Source organism: Equus caballus, chromosome 23 (assembly GCF_041296265.1).
Source record: "Equus caballus isolate H_3958 breed thoroughbred chromosome 23, TB-T2T, whole genome shotgun sequence".
In the NCBI taxonomy this organism is placed as follows: Eukaryota; Metazoa; Chordata; class Mammalia; order Perissodactyla; family Equidae; genus Equus; species Equus caballus.
In genome coordinates, this window is record NC_091706.1 from 43,556,601 (window position 1) to 43,578,260 (window position 21,660).

A 21,660-nucleotide genomic window follows, 5' to 3' on the forward strand; every position below is an offset into this window, starting at 1 on the left:
CAAGAGGAAAAGAGAGTTGAACTTGGCCTTGAGGGATGAATAGAAAATGGGTGTGTGAGCAGACAGGAGAGATCTTTCTGTTCACAGAAGCAGAAATAGTGATGATGGGGCCTGTGAGAGGGAAGAACAGATCAATCTGAGCAGCTTTGGGTTTCCTGGGATGCCCTCAAGGACGACTGCTTTGGGGTAAGTGGTAGTACTTGATTTTATATAACAGATTAGGAGAGAAAACTTATCGGAAACATGGTGGGATATGTAAGTATGAGAGTAAGTATTGTTTTAGAATGAGCCGCTCTTTCCATTTTATAAAACATGGCTTAGAAATGAGATAAACTAGAAGACAGAAAAAGACCCAGAAGATAATTGCTATGGGTGAAGACCCAGAATTGAAAGAGCGCACTGTCAATTTAAATGAGGACGGAAGGTGTAAATCAGGGAAAAATAATAACTATAGGAGGAAGGCCTGGATCCCACTATGAAACTAAAAAAAGGTTTACAGTGGAGGGGGGAAAAATCCAGGACCTTTGGCTTTTGTTATGATGGAAATAGAGAGAGAAAATTTCTGCTATTGGTAAGACTCACGAAGTCTGCCCTCCCCCACAAGTGCTTAAGCAAAGCTCTCCATTTGCAGAAAGTGCTGAGGGGATGGGAGGCTAGCCCTCATCCCCATGCTGGGAAAGAATAGTGGCTGAGAATCTGATCAGGACTTTTAAAAATTGTTAAGGGAAAATACAACTTTCAAGTTTCTGTTGCTCCTATTCATAGCTAAATATGGAACACTGAATTTATCATTGTGAATAGATGTTATCTTTATCTTGGATCAATTTCTCTGTAACCCTATCCAAAGGAAATGCAAAATCCTATTCATGTCCAGTGAAAGTCTGCACAATGAAGAGCTAAACTGTTCTGTACAATAAAGAGAAGTCTGTCTTCTTTGTAAGTTGGGTAACATGCTGACAGAGTATTATAATGTTTACATATTCTTCACTTAACTGGCTGGACTCAAAAACAGAGAATGCCAAACCGGGTTCTGCTGGGTGGGACGCAGACCCCAACAATACAGTGGTGTGCTAGTGCTGAGGACAGAGAGGTTAAACCCCTTTGGGAATGCATGGTCCCGTGGCTTTCAGGAGCAGTAAGAGCTGATATATGAGTCTAAGTTTTTCTTTTGGGTGCTGTAATTCTGTTAGTTTAACCTCAAGACTTCAGGAATAGTTTTTTAAACATGACAGTTTACTGTCAACTTTATTACTGTTTGGCAGGAGGCGCACATTGGGATGGCCCAAAGTAGCACCAAAAAGTCATGAAAAGATGACCAGAAGGTATGAGTTGAGAAACCCAAAGAACCATTCGGGAGCAAGAGGTAATGCACAATAACAGAGACATGCTGAGCTCTCATCCCCCTCCCATTCCAGCCCAGCAATAACCAGTTAATGGTAAAGGTGTGTAAGACCGTACTCAGTGATCTATCAAGTTGGAATTCCCTATGACTCCTGGCTGGGTATTATAGAAAGAGTGACTCTAGAAATCAGGAAAGTTTGAGACTCCCAGATTACACAAGACTAAGAATCCAGCCTAGAGCATTCTTTAGAAAATTAAGATAAAATATGAGACAAAATATGTTTTATAATCTTGCATAGGTTCAGAACATAGTAGGATCCGAATATGTGAATTTGAATGTGAGCAATATTTCAATAATATTTTGAGAGAATAAAAGGGACCGGGTAGAGTCTAAGATGAATACAAAAGCTCACGTTTGAAAAAAATACAACTTAATAGAAAAACTTCTATGTCAAACAGGCATCTTTTTAATTAAACACTATATCTTTCCCATGCCTATAATACATGTATCAAGCAAACATGGTAAGAATTTTAAGAATTTCCATGTGGAAAAGGTAGTGCCTTTAGTGTGCTTCTAGTTCTATGAATGTCAACTATAATACCAATCCTGTAGCAATGAAAACCTTTTTTAAAATTCAGTTACACTCAGCTCCTCTGTGGTTTTTATCACTGCTGCATTCAATCTATTTTAAAAGAAAAAATTTTTCAAATTGATACTTTCTGCATCTTACCTGAGTAATCCTCTTTCCTATCTCAGACTCTTTCAGTGGTGATTTTTATTTCCTTAAGAGACAAATACTTCCCCTCTTTCAAACATTCTCTTGACCCATGCAGGTGAGTCCTCAAGAAGTATTTGGACTTAAGAGATCATCCTATATGGGTTAAGATGTAACTGACCTTCTTCTACTGTCCTTATGACAGTCAGCCTCAGGGGATGGAAATGAGGGGAGAATTAAGAAAAAGGTTTAAGCCTGAAATAGGAAAAAAGACGTCCTTCAAAGATTTCTGGCGAAGGAAATAAAAGTATTCACAATACTACCGAAAAAAAGTGTCTCACCAGATTTTTGAAGTCACTAGATGATCCAGGAGTCCAAGCCTAGTAAAAAACAAAAATAAAGGAGACAGAAACAAAAAGATATTTTAGTTTTCTGTTTTAAAAATATACATATACAATAAAATTTTATAATTCTATAACATCATTACATTTACAAGTATTGCAGACTGATGAAAATACTTTAGGAAATCATTTTCCTAGGTGAAAATATGTTTTTAACTTAAATTGAAGCGTTTATTTAATTTCATATTGTGTCATTAAAATACAGACAGACAGACAATAGTCTAGATCTTGAAAATGTGTTTCCAACTATTCAGGTGACCATAATAATTATTCAGTTTGATTCGCTAAGTTCTCAAAAAAGGGAGATGATTATTTTTAAATGTACTCGAAATCCTCTAATGTTTATTACATATATTTAATTTGCTTCTGGGCAAGGCAGAATACAGCTGCTTTCTTTAAAAATTTTCCTGCCTTTGGTGGCTATCAGACAGTAATTAGTTTTGGCTTGGATTCATTTTTGAAAAGTAAATCCATGGAAGATATTAGAATGACAAAAAATAAAAGGGTTTTAATTTCCAAATTATATTAAAATGCAGCCTCTATTTTTTAAAGGTGTTTGAAGTTCAAATGAAAGTCAACATCTGAACAGCACAAATCCCCAAGAGAAGATCTAGCACCTGCCATGGGAGGCAAAGGTTTTATAAATGTTGTCTTGTGTAAAGGCAATGGCAAACACTGTGAGGCCTTTTGTAAATATGCCAGCCTGCCTCTCTGTTTGAGCAGAAATATTGAACTTCTAACCATTATTATTATAAAATGAAGGAGATTATTTTTTTAAATATATGACGACCGCCTTTTCCTTTTACCTTGGGAATCACATTTGAAATCACATATTGTATGAGTGTTGAAACACCTATTTTTCTTTGAAAGAGAGTGGAGAACACAAAAAATGTTAAAAGGAGTTGACACGACGTGTGTATGGTTTTTTTGTGCATATAATTATGTGTCTGCATCTTAGAACATTTAAATTAGATTATTTTCCCAGAATTATATACATAATGCTGGACCACTAATTGGTAACAAATAGCCCAGAATGAATCTATTAAAATTCCTTCTTTAGGGCCTAGAATCATTTGAGAAGACCAGCAGTCCATTTGAGAGGAACAAGTAATGGATTTTCTTGTATTATGAGAGATTTCTGAATTCCCTGGCTGGGCTTCAAAGGTGTAAAGTGGATGGTTTACCTTCTGGAAGCCTCTGTCCCAGGATCTAAGTTCTGCTCATGAAAGTCATAGAGAATGTCTTGAATGTTTCCTTTCATTTTCATATTTTGTTATTCCTTTGTTATGAGTTATAAACCCACACAAGAAACTTACAAAACTACAAACGTATACAGTTCAATAAATTATCACAAAGTGAATGCTCATGTAATCACCACTCAGATCAAGAACTAGAACACAACTAACACATAGAAGGCCACAGTTTGTTCTGTGACACACATATATATACACATGTGCATATATACAGTATATACACACACTGCATATACACACACATATATACAGCATATATACACATACCTACATATATATATATATATATACACGTATACACACACACATGGATACATACAGTTTGAACCCACATCATTACTTCTTGTGAATTATGCTAAAGCACAGGTTCAAATAAAAATACAAACCATCTGAGGCAATACAGATACATATGCAGGGATTTATGGAAATACAGCCTTAATGCCATATATTCATCATAATTTTGCATGGCATATTGACTACGCGTTGCCAGAGAGGGACAATTCTTTGAACATATCATGTAATATCATTGAACATATTGTGAATATCTCAATAAACTATTTATTATATACATATGTCTATGTTCCAGATTTTTTGGTGATCCTATAGTTTTAGTCTTCATTTTGAAGTTCACATATTTGGAATTATACACTGTATTTTCTTCTAGGTCTAGTTTCTTTCCCTTTACATTGTGTTTGTGAGATTCATCCCTCCTGTTGCTTATAACGATTATTAATTTTCATCACTCTGTAGTAGTCCATTGGATGAATATGACACAATTTATACATTTATTCCTCTATTGGCAGATATATAGATTGTTTCTACTTTTTAGTTATTATGAATAATCCTACCATGAACATTCTTTTGTAAATGTATGTCTATTTCTGTTGGATATTTCCTAGTAGTAAATTACTAGGTCAGAAAATCTGCTAATGTTCTACTTCAGCAGTTATTGCCAAGTAGTGTACAAGAGTTGCCATTTTTGCACAAATTCATCAAAAAGTATTTTTATTCTGCTTAATTTTAGTCATCAGTTTACTGCGTAGTGAAATATGATTGTATTTTTAATTCGCATTTCCTTGATTATTAATGAGTTTTAGTGTATTTTCATATATTAGTCATCTATATATATATTCATTTAAAGATACTTTTCCAGCTTCTTGTCTATTTTCTGTGAGTTGTCTTATCTTTATTGATTTGTAGAAGTGCTTTATATGTTCTAGAAACCAGTTCTTTATTGGTTACGTATGGTGAAAATGTATTTCCCACGGCATGGCTCACCCTTTTACCCGCTTATTGTACCTTTTGTTGCAAATTAATTATCAATTTTACTGCAGTCAAATTTAATGATCTCTTTCTCTATTTTTTTGTGTCCTGCTTACTATACAAAATGACCATATATATTTCTTCTCTATTTTCTTCTAAAAGCTTTGTTATGTTATGATTCTTTTGCCTCTCACATCTAATCCAAAAATCTACTTGAAATTAATGTTCTGCTCAGTTTGAGTTAGGGTGAAATTTCATTATTTTCCGAGTTGACCCAACAAAATTTATTGAAAATACTTTACTTTCCTCACTGCTCTATAATGCTAGTTGTGTCATAAATTAAGCGCCCATAGATGCTTGGTTCTGTTTCTAGATGTCAGTGTATTCCATTTAACTATTTGTCTTTATCACACTCTCCTACATAATGTGATGTCATAATATACCTTTGGATCTGGTAGAGCAGGCCCTTCTAATTTTTCCTTCATTAAGAGTTTACTGAATTCACATAACATAAAATTCACTGTTTTAAATTGTAAAATTTAGTGGTTTGTAGTATGTTCACAATGTTGTACAAACATCACCATTAGTTCCAGAATATTTCCAATACCCCAAAAGGAAACTCTATAGCTATTAGAAGTCAATTCTATTTTTCCCTTATCCTCTTCCCCTGGCGACCTTTAATCTGTCTCTCTGGATTAGCCTGTTCTGGACATTTCACACAAATGGAATCATACAATTTTTGGACGTTTGTATTTAGTTTATTTCACTTAGTATAACATTTTCAAGGTCCAGCTAGGTTGTAGCAAACAGCAATATTCCCTTCTTTTTTATGGCTGAATAATATTCCATAGAATGGATATAGCATGTTTTGTTTATCTATTTATTAGCAGCGGGATTTTGGTTGTTTTCACTTTTTGGCTATTATGAATAATGCCATGAACATTTATATATAATTTTTCTGTTTGAAACTATGTTTTCAGTCCTCTTGGCTATATATTTAGGAGTAAAATTTCTGTGTCATATGGCAACTCTATGTTTAACTGTTTGAGGAACTGCCAACTGTTTTCCAAAGTAGGTACATCATTTTACATTCCTACAGCAATGCACGTGGGTTACAATTTCTCCGCTTTCATACCAATGCTCATTATTTTCCATTTTAAAAAATTGTGGCCACTATACCCAGGGAGTGTGGCTTGGCATCTTGTTGCGGTTTTGATTTGCATTTCCCAATGAGTAATGATGTTGAATGTATTTTTCATGTGGTTCTTGGCCGTTTGTATATCTTTTGTTGATGTCCATTCAAATACTTTGTCTCCATCATTTTTTCTTTTCCTTTTTTTGGTGAGGCAGATTGGCCCTGAGCTAACATTTATTGCCAATCTTCCTCTTTTTGCTTGGGGAAGATTATCCTTGAGCTAACATTCATGTCAATCCTCCTCTATTTTGTATGTGGGATGCCGCCACAGCATGGCTTGATAAGCAGTATTTAGGTCCCAGGATCCTAACCCATGAACCCCTGGCCACTGAAGTGGAGTACATAAACTTAACCACTATGCTACCGGGCCGGCCCCCTCCTTTGTCTACTTTTTAATTGCGTTGTTTGTCATTTTATTGTTGAGTTGTCACTACTCTTTTTATATTCTGGATATTCCTTATCAAATATGTGATCTGCACATTTTCTCCAATTCCCATGCCTTTTCATTCTGTTGTCTTATTTAATTTATCTCAATAACGTAGTAGAATTTTCTATGTAGAGACTTTACACCTTTCAATAGAGTCATTTCTATTTTTTATGTCACTAGACATATTTCTATTTTTTATTTATCACTTGTGTATAGAAATGCAATTGATTTCCTATTGACCTTATGTTGAACAACCTTGGTAAAAATCATACTAAAATTAATAATTCACCTGTATATTCTTTTCAAATCTCTATCTGTACTCTCATATTATGTGCAAAAAAATGATAGTTTTATTTATTCCATTTAAATGATTAAACTTTAAAAAAGTGTATCTGTATTAAATGTATGTAGGCATGCGTGCCTGTATGCATGCAGACATGCAGGTGTGTATGCAAGTACATACATATTTTGCATTATTGCACTCAACTAGGACAACCAATACAACAACAAATAGAAGTGGTGACCTGGACATCCTTCTCTTGATCCCAAAGGGAAACTATTATCCTTGAGTCCAGTATTTATTGTAGGTGTTTGGTAGATATCCTTTATCACAATGAGAAAGATTCCTTCTATTTATATTTACTAAGAGTTTTAGTTATACAGGTTTTTTATTATTCATTACCTTACTTCAATAGGTATGTGATTATTTAGAGTATCTGATTCTTTCTCCTGTCAGTTTTGTTAAGTTATATTTTACTAGAAGTTTATTTTATTCAAAACCTTAATTTTTTTAAAAAAAGTTATTTCCAAAATCCTGTCAACCTCTTTTCAATATCTTATCTTATAGATACTTAACTAATATTAGTTATTTTTGACCACTCTGTTTTTTTAACTTGGTCAGTCACTTCAATACCTACCACTTTATCAGTTTATTCAAAGAACCAGTTTTGGTTTTGTTGGTCCTCTCTATTGTAAGTTTGGTACAATGTAATATTTTTCCTTATATTACCTCCTAACTTTCATTATTTCTCCTCTTCTTCTGTATTTGGGTTAAATGTGCTGTTTTCCTCCAACTTCTTGTGATGGAAGTTTATAACTGACTTTCTGCCTTATTTTTTTCTTATGTGTGTAATTTAAAATACACTTTACTCTAACATTGACTTAGTTTTATTATACAGCATTTTAACTTTGATTTATTTCTAAATATTTTCAAGTTGATTTTCTTCACTCAAGAGTAAAAAAATATATTTTTATATTTGGTTATATTAATGTATATTCCAGATGTTAATGTATATTTATATTCTAAAAATATATATTTTAATTTTTCTAATATATGGAGATTTTCTAGTTTAAATCAGTTTGCGCACAAAGCTCTTACTCTACACGATGTCAATCCTCTATATTATACTGAAACTTGCTTTATAAGTCAACATCTGGTAAATTTTTATAACTATTCTGTACATTTGAAAATAATATATTTTCTGCAATTGTGTACATCGCTCTAGATAAATTATACTAAATATGTTGATCATGTTGTTTATTCAGATATTGGAAGATGCATATTATAATCTCCTAGTATAATTTTGAGTTTGACTTTTTTTTCCTTTTAGCTCTATCATTTTATTTGTATATGTTAGGGTACATTGAGAAATACAGACGAATTTAGAATTTTTATAACCTTCTGTTCAATTGAAACTGTTATTTTGTAAAGTGGTACTACTTTTGTTTCTAAGTTGATTTTGTTTGAAATTAATAGAAATGTACCAGCGTGTACATTGACTTTTCTCAATACACAGCAAATAACTTTAGTAAAAAGAAATGCATGGTAAAGTAAATATATAGGCTGTCAACTCACTAGTGGAAGTTGCCAGCTCTTCTAGGGAGAGTCAAAGAAGGCTTTAACTGGAGTGCATATATATTCCAAACAAGAAAAATAGCATATGCAACAGCATGGATGGTAATACATCCTGTAGCTTGGGTCTGAGAGCGTGATGAAAAGAGATATGATTAATATATGAAGACAAAATTTAAGACCAGATTTAAGAGCTTGATAATGGCAAGATTTGGTAGTTAGTTAGCAATTTGAAGATAACGCAGAGAAGATTCTGGAGTAGGGTGATGATTCCCTTAATGAAGCAATCTGAGGAGGTGGCAGAGGAATATAAAAGTAAAATTTTAAGTGCATTGAGCTTTAGAACCCTGTAGCTTCTCTGTGAGAGTGGCTCTAGTAATCAACTGGACAGGCAGACTGGAGTTCAGGAGAAAGTTAAAAGCTGGAGATATAGATTTGGGATTTATCAGCTTTTTGATGATAATGAGACATGGGAGAAAAAAAAAAAAACAAGGACACAAAAGTGATGACCAATAATGGAGACTTAGGGGAACATCAACATTTCTGGAATAGTCAGCAAAAGTGTAATAAGCAAAATTGGCTGAGAAACTTCAGAGATGTAGAAGAAGCAAGGAGCCAAGAACAAGGGGTGTCGGCAATGCAAAATGTTCCTCAGAATGTTCCAAGATGATGAAAACAGAAATTTGGCCTTCATTATTGTATTTATTAAGAGACATTTAAGCAGAACATTGAGATGAGAAACACTTTGAGTGATGAATGTTAACTTGAAGAAACATAGTTAATTGAATGTATGATTTTTTTTTTATTTTGATAAAGAAGGGAAGAAAAAGGCAGAAAAAAGATTTGAGTGTGATAATGGAGTAAAGGACAAGTAGTCCCTGTTTATGTACATTTTATGTTAACAATTTCAGGTCATCAGAGAGCCTCACCCACATTCTTAGTCAACCTTAAAATACCTGGCAGACTTATGAGAACACTGTACCTGTTTCTCCTCTTCTTTCCCAGAAAAATGTAATATAGAGCTTCAATATTTAGACCCTTGGGTTTCCCTTTGGATGTGTCCCTTAAAAGTATCAACTCTTTTTGCTCCTTTTACCAGCTTCTTTTGCTTAAGGTATGTACTTCAAATAATGTTCCCCGGTATGTGTGAGATTACATTCAACTACATTTGCTAAAATTTTGAGTTTCCTTTTCATGTTATACATACTCATTATCCTGGCATATAGACACAAAATCAATTCCATTGTTACTATCTTTCTTTAGTTCCTTCCTGATAATTACTGAACATAATTGTACTTCTGTCTATGTCATTCTAATTATTCCAAATAGTGTCCACTTTTATACTTTTACTTAAGTAATTTATCTTTTCCTTTCAGTTAAGTCCTTTATGACACTGTTCCCACAAGTGTTTGTTAAATGAATAAATAAGTACGAATTAAAGAAGTGAATGCATGAATTAATAAAATCATTTTATGTAATGGAAAGTTACCTGCCAAATGCATACTTCAGATCCTTCAGAGGGAAGCAGCAATGTTAGAAGGCTATGAGCACTGGAGCCAAAATGTCAGTTTGTGTTCTGACTTACTGCTTTTGAGTTTTATTAATTTAGATAATTTGTCTACCCTTCAGTTTCCTTACCTATAAACAGGAGATCTTAATACGTAGTTCTTACAGGATTATTCTAAGAATTAATTAAGTTATTCCTATGAAGATACCTAAAACAGTGCTTGTGCCTGAGTGAGGGCTCATAAGTTTAGATAAACCTGGATCTGAGATGCAGTCTGACCTTCCTAAGAGCCCATTTCTTTGGTACCATAAACAATGATCTATTCCTGGACACCATCTGTGTAGTCAGCTGCTCACAGCCATATCCCCTTCCTTTTCCAAAGGCATGACCTTTAACTGGAAGAAGAGATTAAAACATCACACATTCTACCCCACACCCCAAGTCTTACTGCTATGTACCCAAAACTTTATTTATATAGCATAAGTGTATATTCCAGAATTCTTCTGATTGGATAAATTACTTTCACAAAAATTGAGTAGGTTTGTTGAGTTCTCTTTAGGTCTCAATTATGTCTTGAATTTTAATTCAAGAAGACCAAACACAGGCTGATTGATTATAGAAATCTATATAATTCAGCCACTCTACTTCTCATATTAATAGTCAACACCCTCCTATTTTCTAGTGTTTATGTCTTCTGCATAATTTATCAGATTTGGCAGTATCTTGATGAGGTCATTATCTATCTAAATTTTACTTCTTTTACTTAATAGATAATTTTTTTTAAGCCTTAGGAATTCTCTTACACAAACACTGATTTATACTGTTCTCAATTTGAATTTTAACTCAGCTAGGGAGACTTAATCCAACCTTCCAAATTATAGCATTCCTCAAACAAGTAATAATTTATGGTGAAATATAAAGGAAATTCATGCTATTGTCTATGTGTCTTCTGACTAGAACAACACATTTTTACTTGTTTTTTTTTTAGGGAAACTACAGTTGTTTTTATTTTTTTTTGAGGAAGATTAGCCCTGAGCTAACATCTGCTGCCAATCCTCCTCTTTTTGCTAACGAAGACTGGCCCTCAGCTAACATCCATGCCCATCTTCCTCCACTTTATATGTGGGACGCCTACCACAGCATGGCTTGCCAAGTGGTGCCATGTCCGCAACAGGGATCTGAACCGGCGACCCCCAGGCTGCCAGAAGCGGAACGTGCGAACTTAACGCTGCACCACCGGGCCGGCCCCTAGAGTTGTTTTTAGAAGTAGAAAGCGGAGCAGCTGGATTGGAGACAAGAGAGTCAAGTAAAAACAAATATGTTCTATAGACCTTGAATGTAGATATTGAGAAATGGGTATATTTTTACCAACTTTATTAATTATATAAAACTCAGCAAGACTGAGTTCGAAGAATTGATGAGGAGTTGACATATTTTCCGTAGTATTATTTCAGTTTAGTTTAAATAGCTCTAATTCATTAAATATAGGTTAACTACTTCAATCACAAAGCCTTTCCTTTTACAGCAATGATGTCACTAATAAGGTAAATCGGCACTTTCTAAATTTTACTTTGAAGAAAAGTGTTGCTTTCACAGATATCTTGTGAAAAAAAAATTAATTTATTTCTGCCTCCTCCTCTTAGTATCCACAGTGCACATTAGCAAATAAAGAACTATTAGATGTTCCGCAGGAGGAAGAGATTTAATTTGGTTTAAGATGCCCTAAACCAAAGTTCATCGAACTTATTCAAACCACGGAAAGATTTTTTTCACATAAATCTTACAAGTCCGTAAATCAAAGTTGCCCACGTTGAAAGTGAATGTGATTGGCTATAATACTAAATACAGGTTGATGTAGAAATAATTGACTCCAACATATTTCAACACATCTAGAGTTTTCCTGTCTTATCTCATGTTACTATATCTATGTATTCACTCATCCATTCAGCAAGGAATTATGAATCAGAAACAAATATGATTAAGACAGTTTCTGCTTTTAAAAGATTCATGTCAACTAGTGAAAACTGAAGTAAACAAATAATTGCCAGCCATAGGGAATGCTGTAATAAGAGTTTGCACATTAAGCAATGAGCTAACTACGTGAACACCCTCTGAGATGCTAGTGCTATAGATACAAATTCTCCAAATTGTCAAAATAAATACCTTTTTCAGGGCGCACACAGCTCCTGTTTGCCTGCTGTTTTTGCTCAGAGAGATCAATGATAGCAGCATCCTAATTTCTCCCTCTAATCTTGGGCAGTCTGGAAGACTAAGCACTGTGAGGAAGAAGTAGAGGGGTTTTCCATGGATAGATTTCACATGGACCCAGTGTACTTTTTGTCAAAGTCAATTTCAGTCTCACGCTGGAAGGTCAGCTGCATTCATTTTGTCTGTCATATTTACTACAGCACAACTGTGCCTAGAATGTAGAATTTAGCACTTGGAAGGTACTAAACAAATATTTATTGAACCAATCACTTTTGCCATGCTCAGTTTTTGATACTCATGGTACCAGTGATGTCTGCTCATGAACCCATCATCTTTACACTTCAGGCGCTTAATTTCCCGAAATTCCAACTTTAACCACAGCACCATGGAAAAAAGGTAACCTCTGCAAACCAGTCCTCCAAAATACACAGCTATGAAAACCGAACCACTTTCATTCCAACCTAGAAGGATGGGTAGAACCAGTTAAAAACGTTTCATAACAAGATCCTTCATCTCCATCAGTCTCAGAAAAAAGTAAGTTCCCAAAGTTAATAATCTTACAAATAAACTAATTCTTGGTTATTTAATCTCTGCCAAATTACTAAGCCTGAAATGCCATTTTCTAGAACCCAAATCTCAAGTCCTGATACTTTTAATTTTTTTTTTTTTTGAGGAAGATTAGCCCTGAACTAACATTCATGCTCATCTTCCTCTACTTTCTATACGCCTACCACAGCATGGCTTGACAAGCGGTGGTAACATGTGCGCACCCAGGTCTGAACCGGTGAACCCTGGGCCATGGAAGCGGAACATGCAAACTTAACTGCTGCTCTACTGGGCCGGCCCCCTTGACACTTTTAAAGTGGCTATATCCCCATCTTCCCAGTTTGTTTCCTTGGTACTAACTACTCTAGTGATCCACTCTCTTTGCCCACGCCTACCCTTCATTTAGTTCCATTTTGCAAAGATGCAATAATAAATCCCTTAAAAAATTAACTCTATGCCAAGTTTCAACATGCGATTCCACCTTCTGCTAGTTTTTATCTTTCTGCTAGCTAGCTGATCTGCACTTGCACGTCCAGAGTTACACCTTGACACCTGTTCAAGTCTCACGTTTGGATTACAGAGTGGATTGCCATCACTGCTGGGTCTCCTTATTACCTGCTTGACACCATGTTATATGAAAAATAACATGGAAAACCTGTTTGTGTGTTCATTTGCTCTCCAGATTTAATTGGGAATACATTTTGGGGACAAAATGTGGAGTAGTTTCTTGGAAATGGAATGCTTTTCATTTCTACAGAATAAAGCGCAGAGGCAGGTGTTTGGAGAAACTAGGTAAGTGAAGAAAAATCATTGAAGTGCTTTTCGTCACAGCTAGTCCTGAAGACAGTGATATACACAGTGATTCATAAATATCTAAATGAGATACAAACAATTTTCAGTTAGTTGGCGTTCATGGTGACTCAGATAGCAGGCGGTGAAGCACGGAAATTGTTTCAAAGAACACTTTACATCTGCAATATTGACCTACTGTTTTCTTGAGTGATTCCTGAGGAGATAATTTTTTAGTTCCTGTTTTCAACAAGGAGACAGCATGGTAAACAGACACAATTCTACTTATATTTTTCACTTGTTATGGTAGATTCAAAACATAATGTAGAAAGATTACAGGTCAATTTTGACAAAGGGAAAAGAATGCATTTTACTTTCTCGGTGTCCCTTCTTTTGCCATGTCTAAGTCCAGGAATTTGGCTGTTTTGGACAGAAACAAGCTTAAAGGAAGGAAATGTGATTGTGGTTCACAGGCTTCAAATGGCTAGCATTAGTTGTTTTGGAAAGTGGCTTCAGGAACTGGATTTTATGATAATTGCATCGATACAATAGAACTCTCATCAAAGAATGGGGTACCTTTGTACTGTTATTCCACATTTATGACAGGCTCTCTATGGGCCAAGCCCAGCTCTGTTATACACGCTAATTCACTTGGTACTTAATGCAGCCTTTGGAGATGCGTATTATCATTACCATCTCTGTTTTACGGCAAGGATACTAAGATACTAAGGTACAGAGCTGTTGAACCGTCCGTCCCTGGTCACACAGCTAGTAAGTGACATAGCCAGGATTTGAACCCTAGTGGTCTAGCTCCACAGTCTGTGCCCTCAATCATTATACAATACCTCTCCTCATGTGACCTAATAAAAAGCACCAAATGAAATATGGCACTATATGTCAAACAGGAAATAAGTCTCAAAGAAATAAAGCTTCGGCTTGCACAGCCATCTCATTGTGAGATAACCAGTGTGCCCCTCGTCAAAGATTAATGTGTTGAATTGCATCATGACTTAAAACTGGCCACCCAGTCAGAGGACAGAGCTTCCCTACAAAGTCTCTGTCTCTCTCAACCAACTGGCAAAAATCAGAGAGTGATTAAAACTTGCATTCTGATGTCAGCCAAACTGGCTTTTGGATCCTAACTCGTTCTTACTATTCTTGGAAATGTTACTTAATCTCTTACACACTTAATACTCACAGGAATCTAATTAAGAAGGTAGTAAGCTTATCTCCACTTACAAATGACAAAACTGACCCACAGAAAGTTTTAGTAACGTGCCCAAGATCACACAGCAATGGTGGCAGAGCTGGTTTTCTATCCAGGCCATCTGGACCCAGAGTGCAGCCTCAATGAGTCTTCCTGAGAATTCAATGAGGGACACCTTCTCTGACATCCCCTAGCCAATTTTCCTTTGTTTTTGAAGCTTCTGCACCTCTTCTGCTGAGCGCTTGTAACACTTATATAATGCTTTATCTAGTAAACAGGTTTGATAAAAGTTTGTTCTTCCACTGTGATCTAAGATGCTGAAAACAGAGACATTGTTGGTTGGATTCACCCAACAACAGCTAAAGACAGTACCTGACACGTGGGTCATCCAGCGTGTTGAATGAAAGAATAAAATAATAAATTAAAGATGGAAAAAAAAGAATATAAAGCTCCTAGCTTGATGTGCTTGACAATTAGTAAGTGCTCAATAAATGGTAATTATTATCAACTGCAACCTAATCTAATTTATCATATAGCTTTAATGTGAGACCTCTAGCAACTTTAATGATACCAAAGTTTGCAACTATAAATACATGCTTGAAAATGTCATTTTCATGCAGTTCTTACATCACACCGAAACACTATCTGTATATCAGAAATCAATAAAAAGCATTTCCTTGGAGCTGACTTTCATAACAAGCTAACTAAAGCCATGTAGAATAAAGAAATGGTATTGATTAAGACATTTTTAATGTCCCAGGAAAAGTGGATAGGTAAAGTGTGTTTAATGAGGAAAATAACTTGTTAAAATTTATAATATATAAGTAATTAACCAAAATAGACAAACTAAAATTCAGATGTTTTTGAAGGCGCTAAAGTTCATTATGTCTGTAGTTTTTCTTGAGCAATTATTTTAAAGATTTTATTTTTTTTCCTTTTTCTCCCCAAAGCCCCCCAGTACATAGTTGTACATTCTTCGTTGTGGGTCCTTCTAGTTGTGGCATGTGGGATGCTGCCTCAGCGTGGTTTGATGAGCAGTGCCATGTCCGCGCCCAGGATTCGAACCAACGAAACACTGGGCCACCTGCAGCGGAGCGCACGAACTTAACCACTCGGCCACGGGGCCAGCCCCTTGAGCAATTATTTTAACTGGAAATAGATTGGCTATGCCTTAAATGCAATGTGGGAATAAAAAAGCTTTACGTCTTTGCTGTGCTAAATACGAACTTAATTTTGAGGACGGATTCAGTAATTCTGACTACTTTTGTTGATAAGCTGCTCCCTAGAACTAAAATGAGGGCTCAGTCCCACCTGAGAGAAATGAGTAGAGGAAAAACAAAACAAAACAAAACAATTCTTTCCCTTTCTTCCACCAAAATAACTCACAAAATGAGATCAGAATTTGGAAAACATCACTCTATTCAATTTCCCTATCTTCAGTCACCATCAACACCCAAATTATTTTGGCTGGATCCAGCTTCCCGGACAATCTCTGGAGAAAAGGCTATACAGTCTTGGAGAATGCACACACACAGTAAGGTGAAGTAACACAGCCCAGCAACACTGAACATCCTTTAGCTGGAGTTCATTCCTCCAGTGTATCCATCATGCCTGGGCAAGTGAATGCTCCCTTCAGCAGGGTTGCCATGATTTTTATTTATTTGTACCTCACAATTTCTCTAAGAAGATTTTACCTGTTTCATTCTCCTGCACAAACTTTCTGAGGATTTTACACTCAAGTGTAGGGTGTCCCTTATTGCTTGTGATCCTTACTGCAGTCTATATGACCTTGTATGTTCCGGCCCTTTGCCTACCTTTCTGGCCTCAATTTCTTCTCCATCTTTGTACTCTAGCTACATTAAACTTTTTTCAATTCCTAAAATTCACTATGTTCTGTCCCCTCCACAGTGCCTTTGCATATATTGTGATGAAGAAGCTAAATGCTAGAAGAGCTCTCCAGGTTTTGTTCCTCCAAACTGCATTCAGGCAAGAGAACTGGAGAAAGGCAAACTTTCTAATTCGTGTGGATCACATGTAAGCTCAAATTGTTCCCCACCACTTTGTCATAGCATAAAATGGCTTTACATTTGCTATGTAGAGACTGAGAAAACAACTTTAACCACCACAGTGAATGAAAGCCCAGCAGGCAACAATATATTGAGTCCAAGCTTGAGTTCCAGGCTCTGCAGGAGTGCACATCTTGGGCAGGCTCATTCAACTTCAGGAGGTGAAGTTGGACAAGATGTGTTTGAGAAGTCTTCCCTTTGACAGATGCAGTAGTCATTTATTATTTTAACTCTCACAAGACAAAATCTAGAGAAGTCTACTGCCAAAACACATGCCTGGACCACAAAGCAAACTGGAAGAAAAAAGAAACAGAACATTCTGAACCTACAAACAGCACTAGTCCTGTATGTGTTAGAAAAGATTTAACAGGTTGAACAGTTGAAACTCAGCTGACTCCCCTAGAAACCTGTAAGAGAACAACAGCAGGAAACTGAACACTAGTGACATCTCCATGGCTACAGAGAAAGATATCATAGAAACAAAGAAGGTTTCTGACGTCTCTAAAGGAGCAGACATTTTTCAAGGCCTGGAAAAGAGGGGAGAGTAATTCTGGGGAGTAGCTCATGGCAGAGGTATTGGGCTTCACCAGACCACCTGGGGACACAGGCGTCAGGACGGTCAACAGCCGCAGATCAAGTTGATTTTCCAGATCAAACACACATGAGGTTAAAGGATGAACCCTCCCAAGAAAGCATGTTTCGGAGGCTTATGCATTTGCATATCTAGAGCAAGTGGTAGCAGTTGGGGCAGCCTAGAACTTATATGCTTGCTCCCAAAAGAGTGTATGAGCCATGTCGTAAGACAGAATCCACACTTATTACAGCATTGGAGCGCCAGAGATCCAGGACTCCAATGAGAAATGAAAATTTAAAAGTTTTGAATATACCATTTGGGAAAGGAAGTCACGTCAGTTTATACCTGGTGACCAAGTCTGCCATCTGTAAAGTTTCTAAACTTAAAAGCAAGATGGGCAGAAAGTTTCCAATGACATTCTCTGAGAAAGGATTGTATGTGCAGTTCGATTTCCTCCACGATATGGTCAACGTGGTGTCATGATTAAACTTATGGTAGAAGAGATCTTGCAAGAGTTCACAGGTTTTGGAATCCAGATGGCTGGGATAGACTGAATGGCATGGAAGCAAGGCTGACTAAAGTAAGATTTTCATGGAATATCTTCCGTCCCCCAGTTACCACTGAATCTCTGGTTCACTGCTATATGATACGGGTTGCTAGGTTTTCTACACTTGGTGCATATAACACTCATGCTGTAATAATTTATGCAGTCGCAATACTTTTTAAAAACTGAGACCCTACACTAAAGGAATCCTTGCATATTTGCATGAGTGTTGCCACCAGCATTGTTCTTAAAAACAGGAACAGTAAAAAAGTAGCCACAATCCATAGAAGTGATAAATAAATTGTGGCATATGCTATCCATGAACTATAGCCGTATGTATGAACATAGATGATTCAGAACCAAGGCTAGCAAAACAAAAAGACAGAAGATTATGTCCAGCATGATTTGATTTATTTAAAGTTCAAAAACAGGCAAAACTAAATAATATATTGTAAGGGATATATATGTAAGTAATAAAAACCACAGAGAAAATCAGGTCACCTCTGTGGGGAGGTGTACTTCTGAAATGCTGGAGGAACTACCACCAATTTTTGTGAATGATAGCTGCTGAGGACCCTTGCACCACTCAGGAATCAGAAGAGTTACCACTGGTTGGCTGGGTGAGAGAAATCTTTGATTTTGGACTTTAACTTCATTGGACTTAAGAGTTTTGGCTTTTGATTTGCTTGGAATTTTACATAGAAGGTGATTTAATTAGGGAACTTTAGTCAATCTCTGGGAATTTGATAATAGAAGAATTATACTGTCCATGTTTGAGGCTTTCTATATCAGAGACATTATATTGCTATCTGTATACTGATACATATTTATCCTGTAATATGTTAATCTGTAATTAACATGACTGGTAATTATTTGAGATGGGAAAAATTACGAGTGTGGGAAAGTCCATTAGATTAAGAGAACCACTGGATGAAGGATGTTGGGTAAAATCTTCCTTCTTTTCTTTGTTCCTTGTTTTCATGAGGGTATTTATTACAGTAACCCACCCAGCCTTCTCCCCCTCCTCTGATCCCAAAGTTTGGCAGAAGGCACTGACCACATCTAGTTCAACCCCCTCTGAACTCTTGCCTCCCTCATTGCCTATTGGTCTTTATATCTCAGTCAACTTCTCTGATGCCATGCAATAAGCTTAGAGGGGCCAACTTAACCTTGTTGAGGAGGCCACCTTTGGTCGTCCAGCTGTGCCCATGACTACGTTGGAAAGTCTGATTAACTCAGTGGTGGGGTATTAAGCCTATATGCCTACACATTTAAAACCACATTTTCCAATGATCTTTATAATAAAACTGGCTATTTGACCTCCATTTGTCCGTCTCTTGGGTCTTAATTCTGAACTGATTCCAAGCTCTGGAGAGGAAGAGCAGGGCATTATTTATTGATCGTCTAAACTCTAACATCAGTGAATATAATAAAACACTGGATGACATTACCAGATATTTATTACTATCAGAACAATCACTGTTTAACAGTCTTAATTCCTTTCAAGACTCCATAACAAGACAATATTCTATGTATAATCCACAGAGTGTGCACACCCCAGGGTCAGTGGAAGAGGTATGACTTTTTAATAACAAATCATTTTTGTGTGTTCTAAATTCTTTTTGAAGAAGGAAGGCCTCAGGATGGGATTTATATTAAGAGTCTGACAGCTCCTTTGGAAACCTCACAAGGCACAAGTTAGGAGAATAGTTATTAGAACAGCTCTCAGTTTGGTAACTCTTCCTGCCTCTACTCCTCTTCACCCATTAAGAACCAAAAAGAAGAAAGAAAAGAAAAGGAAGTTGGATTCAGCTAAAGTCACTTCAAATAACCAACAATCTTTTCTAACTACCTAAATAAAATGACAAGGGGTGCCCCTATGTTGACTAACGTGTGTTAAACTGCTTGCACAGCACTTCATAAGAAATAGCTATGGGATGCTGGAAATTAGTATTTTAACTGATAACTATGAAAAAAAACAACTTTTGTATGATTGATGTAAATCTGTTTTACTTAACACTACCCCTGGTTTACCAACCACTACTAATACAAATTGCAAAGTTTTTGCCATTATGCCAACTGTTTTTTACATTGCCCCTAATGCATATCCTAAGTGCAATCAAAGGTCATAATTATTTAGACATTTAAATTTATTATAACAATTATATACTTCCTGTATGTATTATTGAAATGTTCATAAATAAAATGATTTTGATGACATTCAGAAAAAAATTTTTGCTTTTCTTCAACTGTAAAGCAAACCAAAAATGTGGCTGGAAATAAATAGATTGAACTTGTAGTGTATAGCATCAACAGAAAGGAAAATAGATTCCCCCAATTTAGACATACACAAACCAAGATGCCTCTACCATAAATTCTCTTTGCTGAGAAAACACATTCATGAACTACTTATCCCTTCCTTCTAATCCAGTCCTACATCAAGACATCCACTCGGTTCACTGTAACGAATCTTGGGGAGTGTTCTTTAAAGCAGAGTGAATAGACCAGATTCATATTAAATTGTGAATGGGCAATGCCATTTACCTTCTCGCAGAGGTTCGTGTTCCTAAAAAGTATCTGTGTTTATTAACATAAATAATTCCCCAGTTAGCAAAATACCAAGAATCTTGAAAAAGTGAAACATTTCCAATCACTGCCAAGATATCTTGAGGTGAGATGTCATTTTGGTAAATGATTAGAATAATGGAGATTATTTGTTGGAAGAACCTGAGAACTCTGGGACTCAAGGGTCTAATGAAAACTTTCCTATTTACCCCACTTTCTAAACTTAGGTATTCCCACCCCTAGTTCCTGAAGCCCATATGCTTCCTTCAAAGGCTCAAGGTTTTGCCTTATCCATTTCTTTGTAGATTATTAAATGGAGGTGCTGAGGGTAGAGCCAGATCAATGGGAAGCCAGTCAGCTTTACAAACACCAATTAAGGACATAAAAGCATAACTGGGAAAAAGAATCAGAAATACAATGTCTATTAATTTTGATCTTCTGATGTAATTCCTTATATAACTGTGGAATGTTCATCGTCCCTCTCCTCCCACAATTCTCTTTTTTTTTTTGCAGGGGAAGTTTCGCCCTAAGCTAACATCTATTACTAATCTTCTTCCTTTATTCTTCCTTTTTCCCCTGCAAAGTCGCAGGGCATAATTGTGTATAGTTGTAAGTTCTTCTGGTTTTCTATGTGAGCTGCCACCACAGCATGGCTACTGACAGATGAGTAGGATAGTTCTGTGCCTGGGAACCAAACCCGGGCTGCCAAAGCAGAACCGTGCCAAACTTTAACCACTAGGCCATTGGGCTGGCTCTCTGCCACAATTCTTGAATGAAGTGCTCGAATGAAATATAAAACACACACACTCACACACACACACAATAAAACAAACAGAAAAACACTCCTATGTGATGTTTACCAATTCCCCACTGAGTAAATATTGAACATTTAAAAATCTTTTTACAAGGACACTTCATTATTAGGCTTCTCAGAGTTATTACATACATAGATCTCCTTCAAAATGACTTGGGGTCCAGGATTTTTGTTTTTAATCCCTGCCCAGGCTTGAAGAACTTCCTTAAGAATCAGTTCTGATAAGTGTAGATTTAGCCCAGTGCCATCAATGAAACTCGGATGCTGGTCAGTGTTGCTGAATCCTCTATACTATTGAGGTTACCGAAAAGATTATGTTCAATATTCTTAGTTCTGGGAAACTGATATAGCTTGTTTTCCTTTTGAGTTCCAAAAGTATTTGCTAAACAATA

At 36.1% G+C, this 21,660-nt stretch overlaps 1 protein-coding gene across 44 annotated transcripts in view; it reads right to left on the reverse strand.

The window, feature by feature from the left end:
- Positions 1-21,660, reverse strand: part of PTPRD (protein tyrosine phosphatase receptor type D) — a 2,083,106-nt gene that overhangs the window by 1,265,093 nt on the left and 796,353 nt on the right. For all 44 annotated transcript variants that reach the window (XM_070248854.1, XM_070248852.1, XM_070248848.1 and 41 more), the window contains one exon: positions 2,399-2,437. The gene's annotated coding sequence lies outside the window, so the exon portion shown is untranslated. The remainder of the gene's footprint in view (positions 1-2,398; positions 2,438-21,660) is intronic.